Raw genomic sequence first — 9,364 nt, forward strand, 5'->3', positions numbered from 1 at the left:
GGTGGGGAGCTGGGGTACCTCACACCATGACTGGTGCCTCAGGGTCTCACAGGGGACTCTCACTCCCCCCCTGGGGAGCAGGTCATGGTGTTACAACCAGTGTTATCTTTGACCCACACTCTGCCTCCCAACGGTGGAGGACTTATTGGGGTCAGGGCTCAGCTCTTGCTCTCTCTGGCTGAGCCCCCTCTCCCTTCTCAGGGCTCCACATTGCCCTCTCTCTGGGGCTTCTGATCACTGCCCCCTCTCAACTGGGGCTCAGTTGTTATATTTGACCAAAACTCTGCCTCCCAGCATTGGAGGACTTACTAGGGTCAGGACTCAGCTCTCTCACCCTCTGGCTGAGGCCCCCTCACACTGGGGGCTCCACAGCACTCATAACACCCCCTTTACTCAGGGTCTCAGGGCTTCCCTCCACAGGTGGGCTCAGGTGGCCATAGCCATACCTGGCCCCAAGTCTCCTCTTCAGGGTCTCAAACCCCAAGAGGGCTCAGGCAGCCTTGGCCACACCTGGACTCCAACTGTCCTCCTCGGGGCTTGCATCCCCACAACTACCTCTAGTGTACTCAACCCACCTGAAGGTGAAGGCTGGGGGTTAAAGCACCCCAGCCCACCTTTCACCAGGTGGATCACTGGCCTGGCATTTCCTGGGGACTCCTGCACCACTGGGAGCCCCACCAGGCCACCCACTCCCAGCAGGGAGCATGCCCAGGACCAGGAACTTCCTATGCATCGCCTACAGCTCCTCCCTTACTTCCAGATGAAACCCAGCAGCCCTTTGGCCAAGTGATGTTATTGCCTGCCCTCCAGAGGCCAAACTGTCTTGTTTATATAGGCAGACCTGAGCCTAAAATGGCTGCCCTCAGGCACCTGGAGGCTGCCAGCTCCAGGGCCTTAAAGTGGCAGGCACACATAGTGCCCTCCCACACCAGTGATCACTGCAGATGCAACTAATAATAATATCAGTAATAGAATAAGTTTAAAAAGAAAATGAAAAAAATGTTTGTAATTTGCATTTGTTCCATTTGATTCAAATCACCAAAAGTTTCTTGAGCAAGCTTAGATAAAAGGTCTTAGGTTTGTCCTATCTCTTTTTTGGGTCTGTCCTGTCTTTGTTCTAATGAATCCACAGTGATTTGGATTTTATTTTTACCAGTCTAGGAAGGGATATCTAGATCTGTGTTAAATTTCATCATAACCTCTGGAGTCCAAAGTAATGTTTTTCAAAGGAAGATTTTGGGCAGGTTGTTTGGTAGAATTAATTTCAGTAGGATTGACACAGAGTACTATAATGTGCCTACTCTACTTTTGTTTGGCCCTCCCCACCAAGAATGTGGTCCGCTCCTTGCATACATTTTTACAAGAACACATTAGGCTTCAAAGATGAAGGTAGTGCAAGCTTTTTTTGAGTGTGTCTTGGTTTCACAAAACTCCAATGTACTTTCAGGATCTGGAAGTGGCTGGGAGAAACAGTGTCATAATCAAGCAAGTCAATAAGAAACCAAATGGTACTAAATACAGTATCTGTTGGAATAAAAGTGGTGTGAAGGAAGCAGACAGCGTGGTAGTAGTTGGCACAGCATGCATGCTCTATATGGTCCTAGTGCCTACAGTTATACACATGTGCATGCAGGTACCTATACTACACATATAGTTTACTTATAAGATTTAGTTTTGGAAAATACTTTGTTCATTTTTCAATTCTTTTCCAAGGATTTATGTTACAAACGTAAATTATGCCTCAGTTGCTAAACAAATTATGCAAAATTATACAACATGAATATTTTATATTTTAAAACCCTGAAGCAAGGACTTTTGACAGCTTTATGTCTGCAGCCTGCATCATACCCAGATGAATTCACCAACTGATAAGTTACGCTTTTGCCTGAAACTTTATTCAGGTGTTTTGCAGGGTTTTTTTAATGCTCGCATTTCTCTATATTAGTAAGAACGTCTCAAGGGTTTTTGTGTACAAAGGAAAATGGAAGTCACTGCAGTCCACTGTCTTTTTAGTGTGGTAGAAGACAAGAAGGTTATTCCCTGTATAGTTCTTAATTTATTTAAAACGTCACAGAATCAGGTAAAGGGAAGTAATGTAGGACAAGCAGGAATAAGTCATACCTCATCTGCTGCTGAATGCACTCTCTCTGTTGTGTCTCTCCTCATTTTAAGTCTGTTTTCCCTTAAAACATATTTTCTGTCTTTTTCTATAAATAATTAAGTGCTAAGCTACACAGGGATAAAGAAGAGAGTTGTGATGCATTGGTGGATGAGAATATCTTACAGAGAATACTTGAGATTTCCTCATTTAATTCATTTTAATTAATGATTTTGCCCTGCTTTCATCTAATAAGAAGGAGATGGCATACTGAGATCACATGCATCTGCCCCTGAAGAGGTTGGCAAAACAAAAATCTTGTAATTATAAGTTAACAAGGATTCTTTGGCACCACTTGCTGGTTCCTGGGATGCAAAGTCTCTGAGTTAACACCATAACTTTGACTCCAAATGGCACTGAATCAGGGGGTGGGTATGTGTATATTTCACTGTGCTCATTAATCTCCAGTGTGTTCCAATAACTACAGATCATATATCAGCACATGCAGACTATAATGGTGATTTTATAATAAAGTGTTCTGTTCATTATGCATATTATTATTAACAACTTTTCAAAGACATTCCCGTCTGAAAATCTCATGCAAAGCTTTGCAACCTATTTTTGGAAATGCTTTTTCATGAAGTATTATTTTTATGTGTTTTCCATTAATTTCATCTACTCATCTGGCTCTTTGTTGGTGCCAGTATACCCATGGTCAAATCCATCTACTATAATGAATTTATAAATTATTTCATGTAGCTGGCATATGCAAGTGTTTAGGCTTTACTTTGCTTACTGTCACCATCATATCTTGATACTAATCTTTCATCCTACAAATCTGAATATCTATCATCAAAAATGAATATACTGTCAAATAGAATTAGGCCCCTAATAAAGTTCATCTAAGACAGTGGTACTCAACTTTTTTAGATTCCAAGCATTCTTCCAAAGCGTCTCTGAATTTAGGGGCACTCCATTTCAAAAAACTAATTTCAATTATTTTTTGACTACGGAAAAACAATAATTCTTCAGGATGTATTTCATACTATGGATTGAAATCTCTGGGTTTATCTTGTGATTCATGTGCAGGTGTTTGCACCCTTAACAGTGCTAATATTGCACAGCACCCTGTGGTACCCTTCCAAGGATCTCATAGCACCCTAGGATGCTGCAGCACTCCAGCTGAGAATCACTGATTTAAGCACTTAAATTTGTGCTTAAAGTAGGGCAGGGCTGTTCAACTTCTGAGGTCTGGGACCATGCGTGGACCCAGTCGCATGCCCTGGGCCACACACTGTGTGGGCTCCCCAGGACCCTGCCACATGGGCAGTGCAGCCCTCCCTAACTATGTGAGCCTCATGAGCTCCCCCCTTTACTGCAGCATGAGCAGTACCCTCCCACATCCCAGGCTGCATTGGAGCAGGCTCACTGCCATATTGCCCTGCCCCAGAAACCCCAGTCATGGCAGCCATGTGACCAATGAAGGGAGTAGTAGCTGGGCATGAGCCCATGGACTGCACATTAACTCCTCATAAGTGTCTAATTGGATAGGCCTAGTGTAAGGCATACACTTAAATGGAGTACTGCATGAGTACTGCTGGAGAACTGCATCCAGTTCTGGGCTCCACACTTTAGAAAGGACGTGGAGAAACTTGAGAGAGTCCAGAGGAGAGCCATATGCATGATCAGAGGGCAAGAGACCAGGCCTTATGAGGAGAGGCTGAGACCCATGGGACTTTTCAGCCTGAAAAAGCAAAGGCTCAGGGGTGACTTGATGGCAGCCTATGAGTATATGAGGGGTGTGCATCAGAAACTGGGAGTACCCCATGGGAAGACTAGGTCTAATGGTCACAATCTGCTGGAAGGTAGTTTTAGACTGAGCATAATGAAAAACTTCTTTACTGTCCGAGTCTCCAGAGTCTGGAATAGACTCCCCTCAGAAGTGGTGCAAGCACCTACTCTGGATACCTTTAAGAAATGCTTGGATGCTTATCTTGCTGGGATGATCTGACCCCAGCTGACTTCCTGTCCCTTGGGCAGGAGGCTGGACCTGATGATTTTGCGAGGTCCCTTCGAGCCCTATGTCTATGAATCTATTAAATAGTTGGCTGAATTGGAACCATAGCAAATATGTTAGATGGACATATGCAAAAGGATTAGCAAAAGATTGGATGTGTGCTGTGAGGAAAGTGAAGTTGTGCCAATACTAGTGCTTGCTGCAGTCAGAGAAGCCTGAAAGCCAATTAAATAAATAACTTTGGATCTCCAGAGCTTTTAAACTTGGTCCCTGATCATGCACTCACTATAGAAACAAAACTACCTTTAAAAGCAACGGGAATGCTCCTTGAGTGAGAAAAAACAATATCGCTATCTTACTGTGGCCAACATGAAAAATGCCACCTGAAAATGCTAACTTACTTAGGAACAGTTGGTAATATTTTACATGAAGAATTATGTCTGCTTATGTCCACAAGAAAGATGTGTGTGGCAGTTTATAATGCAGTATGTTTAGAGGAAAGAGGAAATGTTTTTGATGTCACAAAATGAATCAATATTAGTGAAAAAATGGAGTTTAATATTCTTATGTATCAGATGGTATGACTGTACTTTGTTTTGTGGGTGTTCTTAGCAATGGTCTAGTTCAATATTACTTCTCTGTGATCAGGGGAATGCCTAGAGTGGAATTCACTTTTTTTTTTCTTGCGATCTAGTGAAAAATGTGCTAGGAACATCCATCAAATATCAATAGCTACATGCAGTTCTAAGTTATTAATATTGGTGAATTATAAGCAAGAGGCCCTAGTAAAATAAACTGAAGCTTTTTGTTTTTCTCAGAGGGTGTGTTTTCAAACTAAGAAGATGCCATGCTACTACCGTATCATGAACTCCCATTGAATTGATTAAATATTTTTCCTTTTTCATATGTACTATATTTTCTTGCATATCACCTGCAGCTGGTGGAAACTGGAGTGTGGAAATATAGTATAAATCCCCTTGAATCCAGAAATTTGGCAGTGGGGGAGTGGCAGCAGCATTAATTGAATATTGCTCCCCCTCGTGCGCCCACAGCCACATTTCCAAACCAATGTGGAGCCCTCTGGCCAGATGACATGACCCCACACGCCAGATGGAGCTGGCACATGGGGTTGGTTTGTATCCATCCCAGTGCATGGCCCGAGATCCAGTGTGTACCTACAAGGAAGATTTTGCTTTCTTTGTGCTGCCTTCCAAAAACAAAGCGTGCAGTAAACCCGGGGGTATGCTGTATGCCAAATGTGTGCATCCCCTGACCTGTGAGGCAGATCCAGCCTATAAAGCCATGTAATCTGGCCTGTTGGTCTCTTCATAGGTCCAGAAATTTGGGAGTGGGGGAGTGGTGGCAATTAAGGTTGCTACTGTTCCTCCACTGCTGAATCTCCAAGCCCCACTGGGCTGGATCTTGTATGGCTGCCTCAGGCTCTGGCCAGGTCATTCCCATTCCCCATGCAACAGGCCCCCAGCCAGGAACCCTGTGAAGGCACCAGCCCTGGCTGGACTGGCCCCCATGTGGAGGGACTGGGCCTATACTTTAGCATATACTGTAATGCCATATTTTCTCAATGCAGCTGTGGTGCCTATTATTTTCAACCCACAGGTCAGATGAGCAGTACTGGGTCCATCTGTAGATCGAACTGGCATGTGGTGCAGACATAGCTGAGGCAGATGGAGCGGTGCAGGACTGGGGCCTGATGCAGCTTCATGAAAATGGTTTGGCTGAGGCCAATGCAGCTGTAGGGTGCCCAGTAGGGCCCAGTGTAACTGTGGGGGAATGGCTCAGCCAGGGTCTGATGCAAGCACAGAACTGAGCCCCAGATGGGCCATTCCTGCTTGGCTGCATCAGGCTCTGGCTCTGTGTGGCTGCACTGGCTCTAGCCAAGGTGTTTCCACAGGGCTGGAGAGAGATCTGACCCTCAGGTGGACCTGGGACCTCTCTGGTCTGTGGCCTGACAAGGTCCGGCACCACTGCTATACATGAGAAAATATGGTACTATACACTGAAATCTAAGGTAATCATTTTCCATTTGCTATATCTGATGCTGCCTTCAAAATTGGAGAAATAAGACCTACATGAAGAGAGAATTTGTTCAAGTTTGAGAAACTTTGTGAAGAACTAATGCTCATTAAAATCTCCTGGATACAGATCTATTAAATGACAAGAATACTCTTATGAGGAAGTCTTTGGCTTGGAAGCTGTAATTAACAAGTGTCAGGATAATTTGGTTTTATTTTAAATATGAAATGTTAAATAATGAACATACTTACATTTACAATTTTGCCAGAAGCTAACCACAACCTCCTGGACCTATTTTCATTAGATTATTATGCATTACAATACTCATTAATACTTTGCAAAAACAATGAAGAAAATTTCACAGAATAAATACAGAAGAACGTTCAGCTTCATCTTGGGTTGTTTTGCAGCCCCACCATTTCATTTTTTTTGAGGAATTTTCATGTTTTTTCCCTTCTTTTTTACACCGAAATATTTTGCAATTGAATATTTTGATGCAGAGGAAAATCTTTGATTTTGAAGGTATTCTACCCTGAATTTTTCATTTACTTTATTCAGAAAAGGTACAATTTATTGTGAGTAATCATAGGAAATTATGGGCTGTATCCTGTGGTGATGAAAGTCAAGGTTTGGCCCAACTAATGACTGTGTAACTAGGCCAACTGATGAGAAGCATCACAAAAAGAAACATCATGAAAAGTAATGTTATGGGTACATTCTTCATCCTCTAATCCTGCAGATGGAAAACAGAAACATTAGTATCACAGGCAGTATAAAATGGATAAGGAAAATAAAAGCCAAGTCTTATGCAAAAATGTAAGAGCACACAATTGAGTTTTTTCTCTTTATAAATTGTACCTGAGGTTATCAAAAGAACTTAACACAGGGTTGTGCCCCATCCCCACTGAAATTCAAGTGAAGGTGACTGCCTAACTCCCCAAGTCTCCTTTGGGAATCCTGCTGGTATGTTATCATTTTCTGTCTTAGAATACTGCAAGCGACGGCTGAGGGGGGACCTGGTGACTGTCTATAAACTCACTAGGGGGGACCAGAAGGGTTTGGGAGAGACCTTGTTTCCCCGAGCACCCCCTGGCATAACAAGGAATAACGGCCACAAGTTGCTGGAAAGTAGGTTTAGATTAGACATCCGTAAGAACTGCTCCACAGTTAGGGCGACTAGGAGCTGGAACCAACTTCCAAGGGAAGTGGTGCTGGCTCCTACCCTGGGGTCTTTAAGAAGAGGCTTGATGCCTACTTAGCTGGGATCATTTGAGCCCAGTTTTTCTCCTGCCCAGGCAGGGGGTCAGACTTGAAGATCTACAAGGTCCCTTCTGACCCTGCTTCTATGATTCTATGATCACTCTTAAGCATAATAGAAAGGTGTTAACAAATACAGCAAGGAGACAACTCTGAGACAGAGTTTCCATGTTTGAAGCAGGAGCATTATTTAGTCTGAATTAGTTCTAGCTATAACAGACATAGGTTAAATATGGCAGTGTAGGAGAGACTGCAATTTAGAGTACTCAGAATTGGTATGATACTAGTACGGAAGAAGTTTGAAAAATGTGAATGTAACTGGACATAAAACATGAGTGTAAATATTTTTTTTTACTAACGTACATATGCTTTTCAAACAGGTTTTCCATAAATTCTGAGTTTATGGAACACAGACAGAGATTTCTCTTATTTTGGTGTTTGGGGATGGGAGTTCTTCATTTTTCAGATTTTAAGTGATTAGAGAGGAAGGATTGTCCTATGCTTAGGATGGTGAATTGGGTTGTGAAAAAGCTGCGGTCAGTTCTGTGCTTTGCCACAGGCTTCCTTATAACCTTTGGCAAATCATTTAGCTTCTTTGTATCTGTATTGCCCATCTGAAATTGAGCATAATATCACTTCCCTCCTAGTGGCAATGTTGTACGTTTAAAGCCATTAAAGATTGTGAAGAGCTCAGATACTACAATAATGGGGGTCATATGCTTATGATAGAGATGACACAGACAGTTCTAGTAAAAACAATAGACTAGTAGATTATATTTCAGCAAATAATTGGACAAGATATTTCCAGCAGACAGACCTCTCATGTTAAACTGGCAATTTTGGACATGCAAATAGCAGGTTGTGTTTTGTAGGAACAATTAATTGAGGGTCCAAATGATAGCATTCAGCCATATGATTAGTCTGATGTGAAGAAAGGGATTCTGCATTGAGTTCCTTTAAGAATTAGTCTGTATATGTCTTCATGCATCAGGAAAAATCTTTAATTGTACTAATACAGTGGTGAAATGAATTGTAGACTTTGTTCAGAGAGACAAGTGCAATGGCTGCTGTTATAAAAGGTCTCAGTAATGTTATACTCCTTGATAATATCTATACTTTGTTTGGCTAAATAAAACCATAATTGCATCTCCTTCTTCAGGGTGTTTAGCTAATTGTGAGGGAGGAATGTTTACTGCATGTTAGTGATGGAAATATGGGAAGATACTGGACTAGATAGATTTATTGTTTGATATTAGTATTGGTATTAATTCTTTAAAAAATGATGAGGGATAGTTGCAGAGCAACACTATAGGCAGTCCTGGACTTACAACGTTTTGAGTTATGTTTCACATTTTAAAATGCTTATAAATTGACACCCTGTTTCAACTTTCTGACATCAGTTTTAACTTTACAATGCTTGATCCAATGCCACGCCACACCAGCAGACAAGTTCACTGCATTGCCCAACTCCCTGGAGAACATCTGTCCAAACTTCTTTAAGAAAGCAGACAAAACTTCAGAAAAACTTGCAGCTAAGACTCCCGAGAAGACTCCAGCCTAGAACCCTTCAAAAAGTCCAGCAAAGTCACCTCAAAGAAGTTCTTCCAAATCCACATGATTGCTATTTACAGTATAAATACATTATTGTAGCTATATTACTCATCTATAATTGATTGAGTATAAAATTTTGGGTTATTTTTGGTGAAAATAGGTTATCAGGCCTTGGTTCAGGAACAAATCCCCCATTTATATTGTTTCTTATGGGAAAATCAGTTCCGAGTTACGTTTTGACTTAAGATGCGGTTTTCAGGAACCAACTGGGTCCTAAGTCTGAGGACTGCCTGTGTCAGCAACTTGCAGTATCAGAAACAAAATGAAATATTTTTTAAACGTATCCAGGAAGCTTGAGGTCACTACAAAGACTTTCAGTTCAAAATAAAATCAATGCACTAGTAGTT

The sequence above is a fragment of the Crocodylus siamensis genome, chromosome 2, assembly GCF_052110815.1.
Source record: "Crocodylus siamensis isolate JL-2025a chromosome 2, ASM5211081v1, whole genome shotgun sequence".
Classification (NCBI taxonomy): domain Eukaryota; kingdom Metazoa; phylum Chordata; order Crocodylia; family Crocodylidae; genus Crocodylus; species Crocodylus siamensis.